Source organism: Sitophilus oryzae, unplaced genomic scaffold, assembly GCF_002938485.1.
Source record: "Sitophilus oryzae breed Bouriz unplaced genomic scaffold, Soryzae_2.0 scaffold_177_pilon_pilon, whole genome shotgun sequence".
Classification (NCBI taxonomy): Eukaryota; Metazoa; Arthropoda; class Insecta; order Coleoptera; family Curculionidae; genus Sitophilus; species Sitophilus oryzae.
In genome coordinates, this window is record NW_022146479.1 from 8,752,194 (window position 1) to 8,775,315 (window position 23,122).

Genomic DNA, 23,122 nt, shown 5'->3' on the forward strand with positions numbered 1-23,122 from the left:
TGTCCTTGATGAGATAAGCGTAATTTTAGTAACCACAATTAATTAAATTAAAATCAAAATAAAATTAATATGTTATTTATTTTACAATTTAATAATAAATCAGATTATTATTAATTGCAAATTCAAATAAAAAATTATGGAATTTAATATAATTTCTTTTTCACAACCTAATTTTAAAAAGTTTTAACATTCTGTCATTTTAAAACTATGCATTTTCATACCCATGTTTATAGGAAATTTTTATCATATTTTTTGATAAGGAATCAATGAGTACTATTTAAGACTTTCCCAAGATAATGATTTTAATTTTTTTAAAGGTTGTTATTAGACTTGGCTCAAAGCAAATTAATAAAATTGCGTTTATCTCATCAATGAGGCCGATATCGACAAAATATCAAGAGACAACTTTTAACTGGCATTAAACGGCTTACACTATTTTGCTAACATGAGAAAGAAATTCAGTGGCGTACCTGTTTTTTTTTAGAAAAATATTCCCGTGATAACTCATATGCACGTCTCTGGTGAATATGTCGATAGTTAGCATTAAAATATGTCGCATTTATAGTAACTTTTACCCTCAAAATTTCATTGGAATTGCTGTTTGTATAGTCCCTGTAAACGAAGAATGATTTGACTGACTGCCTGTCCCTAATTGCTATTAAGGTTGCTATTAGACTTGGATCCAAGCAAATTAATAAAATTGCGTTTATCTCATCAATGAGGCCGATAGCGACAAAATATCAAGAGAAAACTTTTAACCGGCATTAAACGGCTTACACTATTTCGCTAACATGAGAAAAAAAAGTCAGTGGCGTACCTGTTTTTTTTAGAAAAATATTACCTTGATAACTCATATGCACGTCCCTGGCGAATATGTCGACACTTAGCATTAAAATATGTCGCATTTATAGTAACTTTTACCCTCAAAATTTCATTGGAATTGCTGTTTGTATAGTCCCTGTAAACGAAGAATGATTTGACTGACTGCTTGTCCCTAATTGCTATTAAGGTTGCTATTAGACTTGGATCCAAGCAAATTAATAAAATTGCGTTTATCTCATCAATGAGGCCGATAGCGACAAAATATCAAGAGAAAACTTTTAACCGGCATTAAACGGCTTACACTATTTCGCTAATATGAGAAAAAAAAGTCAGTGGCGTACCTGTTTTTTTTAGAAAAATATTACCTTGATAACTCATATGCACGTCCCTGGCGAATATGTCGACACTTAGCATTAAAATATGTCGCATTTATAGTAACTTTTACCCTCAAAATTTCATTGGAATTGCTGAAAGTTGTTTGTATAGTCCCTGTAAACGAAGAATGACTTGACTAACTGTCTGTCCCTAATAAATTATTTCTTAAAAGAAATATTTATCTGACGAGGCGAGTCAACTGTTTGCGCCTAAAAAAGGTACAAAAAGAGATTTTTGAATCGAATTCTGTTGTCTCACAAGTGAAATGGAATTTTCTATAAACACAACAGCGAAAAAAGCCCCCTAAATAACTTTGAATAATTCAAACGGTAAAAAAGCTGCGACACTGTGCTTTTTTCACCTTTCCGATTCGGGCTGCTAAATTTCAGCGGATTTATTCATTGCTATCATTTTTGTACACTTTTCGTATTTCTCGGCGCAGATCGAAATAACTTCCCGAAAATCTTTTCACGTCAAAGTTCACGAGATTCCTATTGTCGGCTACTTTCACGAGTCTAATAATGTTTTATTCTTATTTTTAATAAAAGTGCTCATATTTTTACTTTTTTGCTTTCATTTCCAGCATTTTTGCTGTTGAAGCTTTTGAACTAAAGACAGATTTTAAACATAAAAATTTAAATATGCACTCCTTTCATCGAATATAACAGATCTATTTGCCTTTTAACTTGTAAACTGTCATAAATAATGTTTTCCATTTTAATTCTATAAAAACATCAAATTTAGTACTAAGCAACTTGCTCGTAACTTCTTAAATGGACCAAGTTGTGTTTTCTTTAGGGTTTCCAACTTTTAAATGCGATAATATGATACTTTGGCAAGATATAGCAGTTAACGTGTTGTAATTGCCCAGGAAGTTAATCAAAACGGATGCTGTAGCCGAATTTCAACAGCAACATTGCTGTAATATAGGCTTCTTTACTTTATTAAAATTTTGTAAAAATCTAATTTTATTTAAATATTATCTAAAAAAATAAAGAATGATGTTGTATCATAATCATCATAATTAAGGCTTATTCAACCATTTCTAATTATGATGTAGCCTCCATCACATATTAAGAGAGTATCTTCGTAATTAGGCCCATTGTTGTCTATTGTTGACTATTCGGCTCCAAGTTATCCCTACTAGTTTCCTAATATCATGATTCCATCTTAGGTTTGGTGTCTTCTATGTCTTTTTTATCCTCGTGGATACCATGCTGTAATTTTTGTAATCTGTTGTCCATCCTTCGTGTCAGGTATTCTGCTCAATAACACTTGACATCTATTACCTGGGTATTTTGTCGTATGTAGGTACTGTATTTTTTGAATTTTTTGTTAATTATTGTATAATAAATCTCAGAATATTTTGTTGTATAATGTCTAGTATAACAACCCAGGGTCCTTCAACAAAGTTGAATAGGTAATATTTTGGCCAACTGGATAACAAAAAATTTAAATGAAATAAATGAACCTACGTTATGTTAAAATATTTTTATTGTGTCTTACCTCAGATGCGCTCGACAGAAGCAATATTAGGAAAATTTGAGAACAGTTTACAAGTAAAAGAGCACGGCAGCGAAAACCTTGATCACTATTCCAAAGAATCCAACTATGTAATATACAACTATATAAATAATAATAACATAAATATTGTCTTCATACCAAGATTTGAGGTTTAACACACTTAAAACATTCATAACTGAAGAGATTTTGTTGGTTAGCAGGCCTCCACTTGCCTGTCGATTTTTGCCTCTTTTGAATGCTAACTGGTATTATAATATTTTACACCAGTCTTTTATCTATACAATGCATGCAATTTAACAACAATAGGAATGTGATGCCCCAGAAACAGCGGCAAATTGAAATCGAATTTTGACCGGAGCCAGACCAAATCGAGTGACTGCAATTTTACGTTGTATTTGCTTATTTTTTTCCTGTCGCTGACAGTACTGTCAGGCCGGGCTTAGCTAACCATAAAGGTTCTATTTTTTAATAAATAACCCTATAATTTACTTATATCTTATTTGTTTATCTTACTTATATAAATGTTATTTCCATGTATGCTAAACATTTTTAAATCTATTTTACATTTGATAAAGTTATTGCAGTAACTAAGTCATTGATAGGTTAATATGAAGCGATCAGCAAAATAAAGCTTTATCTAAATACCACTAATTCCGCTCGTTCAGTTTAAAAATGCATGGCATGTTTCACTAGCATAGCTACTTCATTAAATATTGATACTATGCTAAAATCAGAATTGCTCTAGTATACCTATCTATTTTGGGCCATTTAGTCCACTTGACGTAGGCAATCAAAAATTAAATCCACCTATCTAAAATTTGAAACAGACCGGACCATTTCCAGTTACATAATTCAACACAATTGCAATTATATTTTTATACTTTGCTGTATAATACGAAAATACGGTTATAATGTAGTTTCTACGTTTTAAAAATAGATGTAAAGAAATTCTACATTTTTTCAAATTCCTTGCGATATAAGTAATTTGAAAATGTATTATTGAGAAATAACAAACAATTTTAAGAATAGACTTAGGTCGTATTATTCCAAATGTAAAAAATCTATCTATCTGTAAAATTTTTAATTGAAGTTGCAGCATTCTTCACAAATTATGTCCGTAAAGCAGTTTTATGAAAGCACTGTTTTGGTTCATTATTTTTTCTCTGTTTATTATACTTAATTAGTTTCGGTTAGATTGCGTTGGTGTGTTTAAATTTAAACACAAACAAAATTATTTGCGTGGAATATTAATAACAAAAGGAATATCAAATAATTGCTAATTATATGTTTTTATTCATACTATAATAATTCGATAAAGGTTACAGATTTAATAAAAGCACAAATTTATATTAGTATTGTCAATTATACATTTATTATGTATTTATTTATATACCAATATTAATAAAAGTATATTTTGCAGAGATTTTTAACTTAGCTGTTATGATTACTTCAAGATTACCACTGCTGAGTAAAAGTTCTTGCTGTAAAAGTCGCTAACTTAATTGCTAACTGAATGATGATTAATTAGGGAGACATTATGGTTATAATGGCAAAGTAAAGTTATTACTGTTCAGGTGAAAAGGTTGTACGAGTTTGACAAAGACAACTTTTTATGCGGAATATTAATGACAGCAGAGCGTGTATTTTTAACTGGCAGGTTTACCTTTGGATTAATATTTCAAAGCTCAAAGTTTATTCAGTTATTCGATCCAAAAGAGACAGCGAAAGCTTATTCCTGTGTCTTCTTTTGTTTGTTCCAATTATTTATTCATGAAGCCGTCGTCTTTTAATTAGGGTGAAGGCTTTCATCACGTTTGAATTGCAACTAATAAAATTATTCTATTGTTTTTTTAAACAATTATTATTTTGTTAGAAATGTGTATCAAAAATTACTTCAATAACAGTTAACTATAAATCCCGGTAACATTAATGAAACAGCGGTAGTTGAAAATAGAGACAAATTCTTTTTTAGATTTTCTAATAAAACGAAATTAGCAAATGTTGTTTGGATTAGATGAGACAGGTGGTTGTTTACATGCGTAAGCAATTAATTTGTTTTCAATGAATTCAGGTATTTTTCACTGAATAGGAAAATTCTTCCAATGACTGTTTTGGACAGTTAAGTAATACATTGACTGTGTTTTCGCTGCTAGAATCAAAACATTTTTTTTTGTCAACAAGATAACTAAAGTGGTATCATACATAAAAACATTTTGACAAAAATCCCTATTTTAACATAGCATTTTCTTGTTTAACTATTTTTTTAAATTAATGTTATATATTTTGAGTTAAGGAAATTATTTTTTTGTGGTGCTGTAAGTTCTAACCTTCCTTAGAGGCATTATTAGGGAAATAGTTACTGTCTTGGGTTAAACTATAAGTAATTCGATCCAGTTAAGAATATAGTGTGTAAATAAAACAATATCACTAAGCAACATAGATAAACACAGCGATAACCCTAATTATATGGAAACCCTACTATGTATAAACTATTTTATATACAAACATAATTTAAATCTGGCGTGATATTTTACAATTTTAATACCTGCTTTCCGTGAAAATATGTTTCTAGATAATGAGAATCCATTTGTCTAGGTAATAAATATTATTTGTGTGTTTAAGAATACTGGTAAAATTTACTTTCCTTTGTGTATGTAGAGGAGAGAATAATTTTAACCCTAGGTCATTTATGGTAGGTAATCGAAACAGGACATAGAAGCATTAAGAATATTAAACTAGCACAATCATAAAGTCGGGTAAATATCTAGTGTTAAACCGAGTTTTTGCACAGCAGAATCAGGGAAATAGAAAAACCGATTGGGTTGTAAAATAGGTATTGAATTGAAAAATAGAATTTGTGTTGGCCCTCTGTTGTTTCGAAATTAGTTTTTGTAAAAAACATTTTATTGCTAAAAAATATTTTTTTCTTTGCCGAGGTCATGACTGGTAGTATACATTGGTCGAATGTTTTATTCTTTGGATAACCTCATTCTAGATTTGTATATGATTGAGTTTCTCCCATAAGTACTCCATGCTAACTTATTTTTTTTTATTAATTTCTAGTAGTAGAGATCCCGAGCTGTGTATTAGTTATCCCAAATATATATTTGGGATATTAATATTAATATCTCTACTATTTCTAGCGTTGTGTCTTTTCTGTCTACTAGCTTGTTGTATATTACTTTAGATTTAGCTATATTTATTTCGAGACGGTGCTTTATTCCTGGTTGTATTTAGTTCGCGTTTTTAAAGCCTGCTTGTCCTCGTGGTTGTGCAGCGTCTAGCGTGTTTTAGTATTCTTTTGTTTATTATTTTTGTTAATATCTTGTATTTTACAGTTGAGGGTTGGAACCTTTGGTGTTACACAGCAAAATAAAAACACTAAATCACCACAATACACCAAAACACTTTTACTTTTACACTGGACGCGCGTTTCGCTAACGAAAGAATGTAACACCCTTTTCTTTAAAGAGGAAATTGCAAGTATCCAATCCCTCATTACCAAAATTGTATGCTTTGCCAAAAATTCATAAGCCGGACAAGTCTATGCGCCCAATTGTTTCGGCTGTAGGTTCTCCGACTTATAATTTGGCAAAATGGTTATCAAGGGAGTTCGAAAATTTACCTGATCATGAACCTTCTTTCTCAAAGTTAAAAAATAATATTAATTCATTAACAAAATTAAAGATATAACATTGCATGAAGGTGAAATTTTGGTCTCCTTTGATGTATCTTCGTTGTTCCCAAGTGCTCCAATTCCACATACTTTAGGCTATTTGAAGGAATTACTGAACGCAAATGGTCTCGACAACAAAACTGTGATTGAATATATTGAGCTTACATCGTTATGTATGAAACAAAACTGTTTTCAATTTAATAACAACTTTTTTGAACAGCGGGAAGGTACAGCAATGGGTAATCCATTGTCTCCATTTTTGGCTAATTTATTCATGAGCAGGTTTGAAGTGGAAGCTAAGAATCAGTTTAAGTATTTTCCAAGAGTATGGGTTAGGTATGTGGATGATATTTTTGTTGTTTTTGACACACATTGAGACACCATAGATAATTTTATTTCTAAGTTAAATAATCGTTTTCCTTCCATTAAATTTACGCATGAAATTGAGAACAACGACAGATTACCATTTCTAGATGTATTAGTTATTAGAAATACTAATAATTGCGTGGAATTTGATATCTATAGGAAAAATACCACACGCTGATATATTCCTAATGAATCACATCATAGTGTTGAACATAAAATGGCTAGTTTAAATTTCTTAGTTCATAGATTACTTAGTTTCCCACTTTCCAACGAAAGAAATGAAATAGAAAGAGATTACATTAGGAATGTAGCTGAGTGTAATGGATATTCTCCTTCACTAGTTGATAAATTAATTAGAAAACGTAGGTATAGCTTAATGATTTCCTGAAAATTCGACTTTTCAAGTGGAGGAAGATACGTCTAAATATTTTTCGATACCGTTTGATAGAGAGTTATCCTGTGGTCTAAAAGTAATTTTTAAGAATGTCAATTATAAACTTGTGTATAGTGCTAATAATAAATTACAACAATTATTAGGCAATACAAAGGATAAAACACCTCCACTGGAAAGGTCGGGTATTTATGAAATTTCTTGTAAAGATTGTAATCAGAAATAGATGGGCAAACTAGAAGATCAATATTAACTAGATTTAAAGAACATTTAGCTCAGATAAGATATGGTAGACCGGATAAATCTTGCGTTGCCGAACATATTTTTGATAAAGAACATTGTATAGATCTTAATAATTTAAAATTAATTAAACAAGTCTCAAATTATAGGCAATTAGATGCATATATGAAAAAGCATCACCAGAATTAATAAATGTAAAGATAGTGAACAGAGTCAACGGTCCAATTCTCTGTTCTTGTTCCTACCACTAGTGGCGGGAAATTCCAACTGTTACGCTCAGTTGGCTCTGGACTCGTTAGATTTTGCCACGCCCACCTCCCGTTGCCCACTGAGCGTGTATATAAACGCTCAATCCCAGATTGTACCTCTTAGTTTATAATCATCTGCTGTTGATGTTAACACATGTATAAAGCAAAGGAAACGCGCAGTGTAAAGTGAAAGCATTTTGTGTATTGTGGTGATTTAGTGTTTTTATTTTGCTTTTTATTTTGTTATCTTGTATTTTACTGGTAGTAGGCTCATTGATCTTTAGTTTCTGATATATGCCTTTCTTATGAACTAGAATTGTGTTGGCTTATTAATATAACAATATTAATTTTATAAATTATCTTTTTTTTTATTGTTTAATACTTTAACATTTTTTCTGTCTGCATCCTTGTTCATAATTCATTAGTATATAGGGATTTCCTTTTCGATTACAAAAATAGAAATATAATAAATCGATAAATGGGATGTAGCTAATATATTATTCGTTCTTGGAAATACATTTATATATTTAAATCTGCTGCTTGTCGGAATATATCCTCGGTATGCAGTATTGCTAAATCTATCCCCATAGACAGATGGCCTTAAGAAATGAATCTCCCTCTGGATCTTTTAAATTAGAACAGCGCCTGTTCGGAGAATCTGAGGTGACATTTTTCAAACGATACAATGCAGCTTTTTAAAAGAGCTCAATGTGCTGCATAAAAGAACCGTATTTTTGGAGGATTCTTTCTGTGGTGCAAATGATATACCAGCGGCATTGATGCAGTTTGTTTTTTGATGATTATTTATAGGCAGAGACTGAATATATAACATAAAATAAATACTCGTAACTATTAAAAATTATAACTGTCAACAAAAGAAAAAAAATCTTACTTAAATTCAATTATGATTAGATAAATCAAAGACTTGTAATTCTTAATCTTATTTTTGTAGCTGAGAATATATGTTTTCTGAATTTCCAATTAATTTTTTTTAATTTATAATATACGCTCCGAACATTTAAAAACTATTGGATGTGTTAATTACCTAAACTAAGATTTATTACCGACCCAATTTTGACTTTAGTGGAAAAGTTAATAGCACTTCCTTTCTATGGCTTTTGCCGACGATTTTTACTTTTTGTGTTCTGTTTAATGGGTGCTCGAGCCAATGGACCTTTTAGAGAGAAGACGAACATCCAGCCGAAAATGTTTCAAATAGCTTTGTTTTTCTTTAGTCTGGATTTCATTGACTGTGAAAACTTCCTGTTTATATCGGATTGAGAATAATGAAGTTATTATAATTCTCCTGTCTGGCCAAATGCTGTACTATTATTGTGAAATATAATAATAAATTACTTTTCATAATTTGTAAGTACATAATAACCATTTGTTATTCAATGTCTACATTAAAATTCTATGTCTCTGAAGTTATTTACAAAAGTTCAAACAAGCTCAGAACTAAATTATTTTAAAATACTAATTCAGTTTCCTTTTCATAATTTGTAACATATAAAAGGAAAACTGTAAAAAATAGGGTGGATACGTCAAAAGATTCCGGTAAAAAAATCTATCAGGTAAAAAATTAAAAAAAAACAGCATGGTACGAATTAGCAGGGATAACTTGGTTTCGCATAGCCAATATTAGACAACAATGAACCTAATTTCAAAGAGATTATCTAAATATGTAAAGGAGTCTATACCATAATTGGAAATGGTTGAGAAAAAGCTGGAAGCGATGGTGTTAATAAATCTACATTAAAATTCTATTACAAACCTTTGAAGTCCTTTTTAAAACCTTTAAACTAGCTCAGAACTAATTTATCACTTTTTTCTGTACATATCACATTAAAATCCAATTCTTCAAGTTATTAAATCGGTTCTAGGAAAAAGGCGGAGCTGTGCAGCGACTGTCAAGCTATCTCTGGAGATTTTTGATAGCCTGAGTAAAAAGGCTTAGGAATGCTGTATGGCGTCGAATGTGCGGTCTTTTTAACGCGATGCTGAAATTTACTGTCTCTTATAACTGCCTCAATGCCTCTTAAGATTTTTTTCTTATTTCAGATAAGATAGACAAGGGTATTAAACAATTTGTTTTTGAGACTTTGTTTTTCCAATATATTAAATAAATAATAAAAACTTTTACAAATATTATCTAAGGGAGATTGTATAAAATGGTTATTATTATATTTTATTAGAGTAATATTGAAGACCAGTCAAATCTATTTTGTTTAATGTTTATAGAAAATCAGAATAATAAAAGTAAAATTGAATTGGCGAGAACAAGCCCAACGAAATATAATTAGATTTTTTACGAGTTCTTGGCGAAACTGAAATTCTTAGGCTTCTTCTTTCTCTATTTGCAAAATTAGTATTGTACATTTTTATTGCGGACAATAAAGCTCGAATTAAGATTATGGTCATAAATAAATTCCGAGATAATGAAGATTATATTAGATAAAAACAGAAAAAAATGAAGTTGTCCAGCCTTTCTCTTCATTTTCGTGTTTCTTAAGAACAAACAATTTATCTTTATGTATGCTTGATACTTTCTGAGTTTCTGACCGTACAATGACGTGATTTTACAAGGTAAGCCGTTTTATAGATGTTCTTCATATAAAAATAAGTTGGTAAACCTATTTTATGACCCTTTTCCAATATTACATTTTATGCTCGGTTTATAAGATAAAATTTACAATGTTCATCGTCTTTTTTGATGATTGTGGAATATTTAATTTGAAGCAGTAAAGATTTTATTGGCAATAAACATCAAATTAAAAACCTTATGCTTTATTTTACATTTTTTGATATATATTTAACAACAATGTTAATAAAATTATTATTCTTGTTTTAGATATACAAAATATTGTGCATTAAAAAGTTTTATCTAGCAAAAATGACTCTCTAAAGACTGTACTAAAACTTAAACAATAATTCAAAAAAGAAACTTAAACAAATCTTATCTTATGTACCTAGAAACAAACCTCCTTAAAAAAGCTGATATAAAACTAGAATTTATGAACTTTGAAGACTTTCATGTTGTTAAGTAAACTGTAATATTTCAGAACAAAAATAAATAGTAACTTATTGAAAGTAAAACACAAGTAGTTTTATAAGCTTACTTATTTAATTTATTACTCAGCTGTCTAGCCTACGACGTTAAAACCGAATTTATTAAAGCACACTGTTAAATTTTTGGGGGTTTGGTCAAGTTTAAGAATTTTTAGTTAAAATGCAATTTTTTGGTATGAGATAAAATTTAAATTAATGTTTATAAAGTTCAGTGAGTTTAATAAGGAAATTCGTTTAAGAACTGGTTCGAGATACCGCACATATTTTGCGCTAATCAAGCTTATTTTAAATTTCATCTAAACCGTAAACCGATTTTAGAAAACCGAATTATGTGCTCTTGTTCTCGCATAGTAACTGAAAATATTAGGAAACGAAGCAACCGATGTCACGTTATGTTACTTCGTTTACGCTATTCCATAAAATTGGATTATTGCTTTCATGACGGACAGATTTACACTTTCAAACTTAGTTAATTAGAATGCTTGATGACTGGTAACTTAATATTATAACGACACAGTGTTCTTTGGGAGATTTTCGGAATGTTACTTAAAATTTTCCTACTTTATGACAACGGTAGTGTGAGACAAAAGGCGAAACGTAATAACTAATAATACAGTTAGTGGTGCCTTTGGCGACAGGAGGTGTTTAATTAAATTTATAATCCTCTTTTGACGTCATTTGCTTCCGGAAGAAAATTTATACAGGGCATTAATGCGAGTGACAGTGCGAATTGTGAGTGGTGACATATATTGAGCCACTAAAACGCGTTATACGAATTACTGCTGACAAACCAAGAATCTTAGGTTTTCGCAAGAAGAACAGTTTAATAGCCCATTATTATTCTATGCAGAATGTCCCGTTTTTCTCCAAACCCAAAAATTTATATAAACTCCTGGACAAGAATTATCGCGCGCTTTTGAATAAATCATCCATTGTTTATTTCTATTCTTTCAGAATTATAGAATGTATCTTTTTTAATATTATATGTAAATTTATTTTATTTACTTTTATCATTGGACAAATTATTTTCTATCCAATTAATATATCCAAGCATATCATTTCTATTATGGCAGTCGAAACCATTATAATAGGAAATTGATACGCAAAAAATACATTTCTATAACCAATTTGTAGTGACGAGTGACTCTGAACAACAGTACAGTTAATTAATATTGTAACAATTATTATTATACTTTTATTTGTGATCGGATTGTTTTTAGTAAATAAATATAAAGGCATACTTTACGATGTTTTATATTTTCGTGGATATGCCTCACATATTATAGAGTTGTTTTTCTTTTTTTGGCGTAGCTTTCTCAAATATTTTTAGGGTGGAAAGAATTTTGAAACGCTTACAATATATTTTATTAAAAGCAGTTATTTTTTATATTACCTTCTTTATTCTTAAAACAAGCAGTTACATAAAAAAGAATATACTTCCAAATATTTACATACCCAAACTGCAAAAGCTTTTTGTAGTAAAAGTTGCTTCAAAAATAATTTTTAAGAAAGTAAATTCTCCCAGATATGTTTACAAAATAATATTTTTACAAAAAGCTTTTGATACTTATTATTGATGTATTTAATCTTTATTTTGAAGCATTCCATAAAGTTTAATTATAAAATAAATTTCCGTTTCTTATGAAATATATAATATTCATGAAAATTCGAATATTCATGAGGTATTTAATTGAAAACAAAAATGTTACGTAGAAATAACTTCTGCATATATTTTTAAATGTTATTTACATTTAAAACATGTAAAAACAGCGTTCTGTGTAAAGGAATTATTAAAAATACTTTTTATTGAAAAATATTTAAAATTCTAGCAATAATTGTAACAACACCATTACCAATAACTGTTTTCAAATGGAATAAAATTCCACTGATACGGTTTTTTATTTTTTACACAGCTTTTGTACTAGCTTAACAAACTGCTGAATACCTTTTTGTTATGTTTCGCAGATTTTGTAAAATAACAGATATTTTAATTATCGATTTAATTTTTGCATTGCACGGATAATAGAGTGAGTTTCGATTTTTAACTGACAAAAGGGTTTTTTAGTTACCTTTCATTTAAATTATCAACAATCAACACTAACGAATAATTTCATTTAAAGGTAATTTAGTTAGTTAAAAAAAACTGTATTTAGTTTGCCTTCTAAAAAGCTTTTTAAATTTGTTAAAAATTATTACTTAACAAAATATAAGATGGAAGAGTTTTTAAAAGCCAAATGTAAATTATCATGCCATTATTAACAAAAAATAAACATGTTGACTACATAGTCATTTAATTGAAATGATAAATCTGAGAACTTTTTATTTTTTTAAATTAATCTTAATTTTTTCCCGAAAAAAATATGATGAAATAGGTAGTTTACGTTGAACATCAAAAAAAAATTGAAAACAACTATCTCGTCGACATGCTTAATAATTGTCATGACATGTATTGATTATTTCGATTCCAAATATTTCGAGAGCCATTACTCGTAGAAATTATTACCAAAATAACTTTTTTACGTAAAAACGGCGCAAATGTATATATTTTTTCACTCAGTAGTTTTATACAGGTACAGACAAAAAGATAATACACTTCAAACAAGTTAAAAAATATGTAGGTGGCGCCCCCTACAAGTAGGAGTCATATTGACGTCAAAATCAAATTTATCATGTCAAAAAACAGCCAGGCACCAATTTTTGTCCAAATATCGACGTTAGTTCAGAAATTATTTAGAAAAAATCTATATAATAATGAAACTTCTACACTCTGTATCGCCGAAACGAATCATTTTAGGATATATATTCATACGAACTCTTTTACTTATTTTTATCTACAGAATAGCTCGCAAAGTTTCCCGAATACAACTCGGACCACCCTGTATAATAATCTTTGATGGCTATTTACGGATATCCACTGTATCCTTATATTTTGAAATGACAGCTATAAATTTTTATTGGATATAATACTAGGATGGAAATTATCCATGGATGAGTAGGCTACAGATAAACAAAGACAAGTTTAATTTGGTTGTAAAAAAGGAAGCTGTAATTAATTTAGCGTTACTGAATCTGCTCAGATTACACCAATTACCTGGATGGACACCACGCGAATGCTGTTATTTATAACGAGAAAAAAAGGTTTCATATACAGAATACGTCTGGCACTAATTACACCATGTCACATTTCACAATAAAACCTCATGTTGAAATTAACGTCACTCTTAATAATACTACTAATAATGTTGTCCAATTTGTTTGTAAACAATAATTTGATTGCTATACTATTCTTTTATTTAAACTAAATTGTGATATTCAGAGAAATATTTGCAATTAATAATTTTTCCATAGGGCACAAGAATTTTGAGGATATCAGTCATGTATGTATTTCTAAAATGTTTTAAGCCTACACAACAATGCTATTAGCGTGGTAGTGCTTATTCGGAAACTAGCTAGCAAAAAGTCATTTCTCTGTGCTGGCATTGTAGTAATGCTTTAATGCACTGTTAATAGCTGTTCAAAATTAGTGTAAGGGGGTATCGTGAATATTTTAAGTCGTCTCATACTCTACGTATACATTTTCTACGATGAAGAACTTTTCTCTTGATGAAACTTTATGAAATATTTTTATATCAGTTAACTCATTTGAGAGCCTATAAACTAGCCCTATAATATAGGATACAACAGTGGTTTCCATAAAATCAATAAAATGAAAAAATACGAAATAATATACATATACTGATTTCTTTCGAAAATCGACAACTATGAAACTATGATCCCCTCCCCGACACAAACGTTACATTGTGAGACAGGAAATTGTGGAGAGGAACAGACCCTATAACATAGAATAAAACATTTTAATGAACAGTGCTTTCCATAAAATCAATAAAATAAAAAATATACGAAATAATATACATGTACTGGTTTCTTTCGAAAATCGACAACTATGAAACTATGATCCCTCCCCGGACACAGGCGGTACATTGTGAGACAGGAAATTGTAGAGAGAAACAAGCCCTATAACATAGGATACAACATTTTAATGAACAGTGCTTTCCATAAAATCAATGAAATAAAAAATATACGAAATAATATACATGTACTGATTTCTTTCGAAAATGGAGAACTATGAAACTATACGAAGAAGTTTCTGAGGGCTTATGATCAAGAAAAATCACAGATCTTCCTGGGTCTGAGTAAGAACAATGTTCGGATTGTCACGGGGTTTTTAACAGGACACTGTCTCCTCAATGAACACCTCAGTAGATTGAAACTAAGAAGAAACGGCGAATGCAGATTCTGTGGGGAAGATGGTGAAACACCAGTACACCTCATCACTGAGTGCGCCGAGACGACAACCATTCGTGCCATGAATTTTGGTACGACTGATATTGGAGATGGAGAACTACCCTCTATAAAACCGTCCCAGATACTGGCTTTTGTCAAAGCCCTGGGACTGTATGATGAGTTATGATTCAAGAAAGGGGGACACAATGGATCTGTAAGGTCGAAGTGATTAACCCCCCTCCCACTCATTCTAAATTCTAAAAATTCTAATGAAACTATAAACCCCTCCCCGACACAAACGGTACATTGTGAGACAGAAAATTGTGGAGAGAAACAGACCCTATAACATAGGATACAACATTTTAATGAACAGTGGTTTCCATAAAATCAATAAAATGAAAAAATACGAAATAATATACATATACTGATTTCTTTCGAAAATCGACAACTATGAAATTATGATCCCCTCCCCGACACAAACGGTACATTGTGAGACTAAAAATTGTAGAGAGAAACAAGCCCTATAACATAGGATACAATATTTTAATGAACAGTGCTTTCCATAAAATCAACAAAATGAAAAATATACGAAATAATATACATGTACTGATTTCTTTCGAAAATCGACAACAATGAAACTATGATCTCTTCCCCGACACAAACGGTACATTGTGAGACAGAAAATTGTAGAGAGAAACAAGCCCTATAACATAGGATACAACATTTTAATGAACAGTGCTTTGCATAAAATCAATAAAATGAAAAATATACGAAATAATATACATGTACATGATTTCTTTCGAAAATCGACAATTATTTATTATATCGATTTTTGTATTTGTATATATATTTTTAATGAAATAATGCTTGGTTTATAATTTGCATTTCGGTTAAGAACATACAGTTTGGAAAATAATGTATGCAGCCTTATTATAACGAAACCTGCATTTTATAGGGAAATTGCTTAAGAAGGTTCAAGTAAATTGCAAGATTTTAACACGTTACCTTGTTTAATATTTAAGCAGAAAATTGTTTTAGGCAAGTTTAGTGCTGCGATAAATAAAAAAATATATAATTTAATACTTTATTTAGAAAAAAAGCTAGTTATGAGAATACATTTAAATGTTTCTGTTCTTAGCTTTATTGATAGTAAAGGAACGCTGAAAAAAAAACAAACTTATTCGTCGACGGGATAAGATGAGTTTATTTGCGTCGGGAACAAAATACTGTAACGTGATCATGAGAAAAACTACTTTGTGACGATCGTTTCGAGCATCCCAGAACAAAAAGAATGCCTCCAAAAATTGCCACTCTATGCGATCGAAACAGGGCAAAGGAGTTTATGGGTGATAAAGCGCTAGAGATAACCATAATATACCCTTTTTTGAATTATAAATGGGATAGGTCTTATAAGGATGTCGTTCACCTTGAGTCATTATATGAGCTGCATTTAAAAATGTTTTACTTTAGGTTTATTTTAGATTTTTTTTTCTAGAATTATTTAATTTATTTTTTTAAGGATATTTACGTCAACCTATTTTTTTACTAAAATTAATAAAAAAAGATATATTTCCTATCTAAAAAATTCAGGTAATAATATATTTTATAGGGATTATGAAAAATTAAAATAATTTTAATGCGGTCGTATTAATAAATAAACCGTTTATAAAGTTAAACTATAAAAATATTTAATACCACACAAAAACTGGAAGTTCATATTTTCTTTGAAAAATTTATGCTGCGGTTTTAACTATCGGGGCTCATCGCCATATCAGAAAAATCGATTTTTACGAACTCATTTTTGTTTTATAGTCTCTACAAGTTTTAATAAATTGTGATGGCAAATCGTGTGACCTAAAAATGTATTGTTAACTTATTGGTCTTTAATGATTACCCAAACAATCAGTTTTTTGATATTAAATTGTTAATAATTTTGTTAATTTCCTCCCCTTCTCGCGTCTAGATTTTCTGTTAATATAATTTATGTAAACGTAAAGGAAATTTACGTTATGACGTAATCACTTAACTACGTTAAAAGGAAACCGCAATATAAGTTCATGAAGGTCCATTACTATTATATGAACAGGCATGGGAAATTCTCTGAATTAATCAGCTTTAAATATTAGAATACAGGCAAAAGTTTGTTGGGAATATATTACACAGCTTCGGACAAAATAGTTGACAATTAGTAATGTATACCATACTAATCAATAATCGTAAATTTAAAATAAGCGTCAGTATAAAAGCATTTGGGAATCATGTTTTGTAAATTTATGCGAGAATATCCCATTTACTCACCGTTATATTGCTTACAATATTGTTACCTTTGTAAACGAGCCGTTTGGCCTGAAATATGCGATTGCTACAATACTAATAATGTCATTTACTACCAGGCAATGTTAGTGTAAAATTTAACCAAAACATCTGTATTTAGTTCCTAACTAAATTACTCGCTTTAATATCATTAGTCTATAACCTTTTAGTAATTTTATTAACTAATCTATTTGTGTTTTCTTTAAAGAACAAAAAAAAACATCAAAATTAGTATAATTCGAAAATATATAGGAATAAGAAAATTAGGAAAGTTGAGAGGAAGAAGCTATCACACTCATAATTACTAGCAATTAAGATCCATTAAGATCTAATTTTTACGCTGATTACGTTTAACAAGATCAACGAGGATTAGAGGGACTTCGAAGTTAAGCTAAACTCTTTTTAAGAAGTCTGTAAGTGTAGCAGATTTATTAAGCTTAGAGAACAATGAATTAATTAAAATAAGATGTTATTAGAAAATTCTACTCCTAAAAAATTCTACTATCAAAGATATTTGATATTTGAATTTAAACTTATTTTATATATTATAGTTCTCTAGATTTATATTATGTATATTTACTAAAAAACATTTCTTGACAAATAGGCAATATAAAGAAACTGTAACACAAGAAAAAAGAAAAAAAACATTTTGGAGCGTAAGATATCATGCTCCAAGTGACATATTTTGATAAGATAGGTTTATAAACCAAGCCCGAAAACTTTTGTCGAGGATGTCCTTAACTGTAGGAAATCAAGTTTATCACTCCCCAACAAGGGTATCGATTTTGGGGTTATATTTCTTTAACGGTGCCTCAGACTTTTTTTATCTGCGATATATCGACAAAAACGACCAAAACAAGGAAATATAGTTGGGATAATTTCGCTGTCGATATATATTTTTATTTTGCTCCGGGCTGATAGGTTAACTTAGGACCTTTCGTTTTTTTCGATAACTTTGAATTTTCCAAACTGTTTTTAAATCTTTCGATTCTTCAAACCTATGGACTTATTTGTCACGTTAAATTCTTTAGATACTAAATCTTTTCTTTCTATTTGTCTGACAATACTTTATAGTTTTTGTTTAAAGAACCTACAAATCATTTTATCTTTTTATTTAATTTTTAAGTTTGAATTTAAAGTTATCACTTAATTTTAATTGTATAATTTTTTGTCGGTTATTAACGTTACTAAGGCCTTAATAATACCATTTAATATTGAAAACTTCCAGAAATATATTCCTGGAAAATTAAATAATATCTGTTCCAGAAAATCTAGCAAATTAGGTAATATATTTTCGTGTAATTTTTGCTTGAACGTAGATGACTAATTGGATTGAAGAAATTACTTTTTTCCTTGCAGATTTTCTTTCTTCTTTTTCGATATAAATCACGACAAGTAGGTTTCAGTAATCGCACAGCTGACGCTGTTAAAAATTCTAAACTATTTGTGTACTTTATGCTAAGAGAAATTACATCAATTTCTTATAGTTGTGAAAATCTTTTAATATTAAAACGTGCTAATCATATGATAAAAAATTATGAAAAAATAATTTAAAACTTACAAAGGGTCTTTATCTACGGTATCATCACCATCATCATTTTCAGCTTATTCAAATATGTTCAATTATGGTTGCTTTACATATCTATATAACCTCTCTAATGTCCGTTTTAAGTGTCTAGGATTTGCATAGGTCATTACTGGTAGTACACATTGGTTAAAAGTTTTCTTCTTAGATAATAATATTATATCTTTCTAGAGTATAGTGTAATTATGTAAAAAAATGTTCCCTAAATGCTACTTTGTTTTTTAATAAAAGTAGTGATTGACCTGCAAAACATACTAGGTTAATCAACGTCGTTTTTTTGGAAATAGTCAATTGGGGATGATATGAACAGGGGCTAAGTAAAGCAGTAACGTCGCAAAGTCCAATATCACAAGAGAATCAAATACAATTTTGTTTCCTCGGGGTGGCGTACGAAAGTTTCAAATAAGCCCAGTGGGAGTGAAAGATTTTTGTGGGTCTTCGTAGCGGCATAGAACGTTGGCGTCAGGCTGACTAGGACCGGCCTGTGCCAAAAACCAGGCCAACAATTCGATATCGGCCGAACGTAGGACCAGCTAAGCGTAGCGCTATTCTAACAAAAACTAGCTGTAAAAAAATAAGTCCAATTCACAACATCTGTAACGCCATTTTTCGAATTATTTCATAATTATGCAATAAAAAAGTTATTTTAATTTTTTTAAACACACAACTATAGTTTAATTTAATAATAATTATTTATTTATTAATCAAACTACATGGTGAGTCTTAAATAAATGCAAATATTTTAGGGGTAGTATATTTCGACCCCAGAAACACGTCTATGAGGTTTTTTTCGCGAAAAAAATCTTTTCAAAATTTGGAATTTTTTTTAGTTTTTAGTTAAAAAATACAATTTCTTGATAATATGGCAACATAGGCAGTAGATTAAATTTACAAGAAAGAAAACCCAGAAAAGATCCAGTGGTTTTCAAAATTTAAGCAAAAAATCACATTTTTTTAATCATATTTTTATTTTTTTTAATTTAAAAATTAAAAATTGTGTTACTTCTTTTGTTAGCATATTGTATTTTGGTGCAGTTTCTGTTAGGTTTTGTGAAAGTTTTTTTGAAGTTTACTTGGCTGTTTTGATGTCTGATTTATTTATAGTTTCGTAATTGTGTATTTGTTTATTAATTTTCTAAGTAATATTTATTTGTATTAATTTATTTTTGATTTTCTGTAGAAGTAATGTCATGTTATTTTTGGTTTAATTCTTCTATTGGTGTTAGTCTATCTATATTAAATTTTATTTTGTTGTTTTTGTAGCATGTTAAAGTTATTTTCTGTTGAATTGCTCCAAGTATTAATTAAATACATATAATGCATGATATATGTATATGTATATATTGGTTTCTTCATTAACTTATTTCTTTTATTTTTTGATTTTTATAGTTATATATAAGTCCTTTTTTTGTTGTTTCATGTGAAATCATATATTCTGTTTTAGTTTACCATTTCTTAAAAGTGAGTTCTAATTGATGCATTCGAAAAAATTTATGATTCAAGTTTGGAAGATACGAAACTATTAATTCTTAAAGTATATTTTACTGTTATTTGTCAAGAGTTTGTAAAACATTTACCAGGGGAAATGTAGCTTTTAACTTTCTTTGCTCTTGCGTAATATTAGATAAAAGTGAAGGAAGTCAGTTTATTACTTCCGATTCTGGCAATCCAAAGTGGAATTTTAAAGATTTTCAAGAGGAATAAATTTGTTTTTTGATTGATTGCCTTGGAGATCGATTAAATATTTTATAACCGTTAAGTTATAAAAACCGTTGGAATAGCATTTCTGATAAACATTAAAATTTTATAGAAATAATTACAATAAAGTTTCTCTAAATGTGCTTATATTAATAATGTTTTTTTTAATAATGATTTTTTTCATTTAATGAAGTTTTAAATCTAGATCGCGAGTAATTTTTCGCTTTTTTGTAAAGAATTATAGTCTTAAATTCTTCTTTCTTCGCCTTAAATTACTTAAAAATAGTTGAAGTTATTTTATTACTTCGAACTTGCGAGAAATGTTCGGTAAAATTACAAAGTTTTTGAAACGAAAATAATCTCTTCTTTGGATTGATTCTTATCTAGAGATGTATATTCTACTGGCAAGTATTAGGAACGCTTTGATTCTTTTTCTTACTTCATATCAAATTAAGGATGAAGTTAAGTAGATAGTGTGATTAATGTAAGATTTTAGTTAAAAAATATGAAATTTTATTCAAAACTGCCTACTTTATAGTTCTACGACACTTACATCTCTGTTTCTGTTAATTTTATTACAGAAGAAATACAAGAAAAATAAATTATATTTTTTCTATTTGAAGGTTTCTTAGTAACTGGTTATAAAAAAAAGAAAAAAATAACTAAGGCACACGTGAATAATACTACAGACGCGTTTTGAAAGCTTCAAGAGTTTTACGTATTTTAAAAAATCCTCACGGAAACTAATGTTATTATAATGGTACAGCGTAGATGAGATTCGTATAGGAGGGGAAAAACTGGCATGAGTGGAGGGAAAAAAGACACGTTGTGCCAAAATGTTTTGCCAGTATACATATTAAGTTTGGGATGTCGATCATCCTCAAAAAAATGTGTCAGATGAAAAATATTATTAAATAATTCATAGCATATGCGAATACACGTAGATACTTTAAATATTTAACGTATTTTTATTTGTATCAGTTTTTAGATTTCTTTTTATACTTATTCCAGTTTTAAACATCATAATTTCATAACTTTTTATTTATATTGACTATTAACTTGCATATTGACATACCAACGTTGCAATCAAATTGGCATTATATTTATTTTTACGAAATCCTATAGAGAGGAGATTTATCTGTTATATATCTTCAGTTTGTAACTTTAAGTCTTCCAAGACGCAATATAAATTTTCTCTATAATGTAACTGAAATATGATTATGTAGTTAACCAAGTTCCTATATCGGTTCAGTAAGTTTTTTATCAAACAACGGCAAAACTTTGCAAAATTCATCGAAGGAGATAGAACTTATCGGTAGTTTTAATATTGTCATTTAAAACAAAGTTGTTTTCATTTTTATTTTGTTTTTTTTTGTAAGGAAATTGCAAGTTAAAATTTGTTATCTTATTATTTTGTAATTCTGTTTATTAAATAAGTTGCAAATATATCTGGTATTTTAATAGAGTGTAATTAAGTTTAGAGAGAAAATTGAGTTGAAATAAAAAGTCATTTTAAACTGACAAAACCTTCAATGTAAAACGAATATTAAAAGCTCTGTTCTCGTTATCATAATATATCATCATTTTCCTCTATAACGTTGTTACCTACGAGAGTATCTAGTACGCTGTAATAAATTTTAGTATGAGCTAATTTATCAATTAGCTGCTCTAAATAGAATGAACAGCCATCAAATGAAGACAAACGATTATTTTCCAGGTTTAATTTATTTATTTTTATATTTTAACTAACTTGCTACTATAATACATTTTTCAAATACCTTTCTATTACTAACTGGTTAATTATTACTGGTTTAACTTGTACCTCGGTCTTGTAGAACTACGTTCGAACTCTTCTTATTATTTTGTTCGCGGGAATGACTAATGTTCCATTTCTTGAAAGATTAATGTTCTGACGTGCCAACTTATTTAACTTAAAAAGAAACCAAATCTAAATTATATTAAGTAATATACTTAGTCCAAAAGTTTAGATTATATGTGGCCATTAGTTAACTGCTGGTAAATATTCCATTTATAACGACGTCATAGATGCTATTTTGATATATAATTAGTAAAGATAAATTTTATTAATCTGAAAATGCTTTTTAAATTAATTTTTAATTATTAAATATCTAAATAAGTAACATTAATTAATTCATTTTAACTATCGGGACACTTTTCTTAATTACAAATTAAGTAACGGTTTAATGACAAGATTGAAACTAAAAAGATTTTTTAACAAAATTATTATTAATGGAACTTCTAAAGAAGATGGCTTGAGGTTTAAGTGATTTAATGATTTCATAATAGCTTTAATTCCTGCCTGTTAAGGGGTTGATTTTTAGATTTAATAAATACATTCAGTAAAACTCTTAAGAAAATTATTTATCCTTTCACTTAAATCCGAAAACCTAAGTAAGCCATTACTGTCTTGCCTAAAGTATATTTTAAAATTGATTTTTGAAAACAAATTAGTGCTTGTTGTAAACGTGTTATGAAATACTTTTTTAAAATTTGGTTACAGTATCGGAAAT

General features: G+C 29.1%; 1 protein-coding gene across 2 annotated transcripts in view; it reads right to left on the reverse strand.

The window, feature by feature from the left end:
* Positions 1-23,122, reverse strand: part of LOC115882344 (hemicentin-1-like) — a 176,990-nt gene that overhangs the window by 86,308 nt on the left and 67,560 nt on the right. The window lies entirely within an intron of this gene.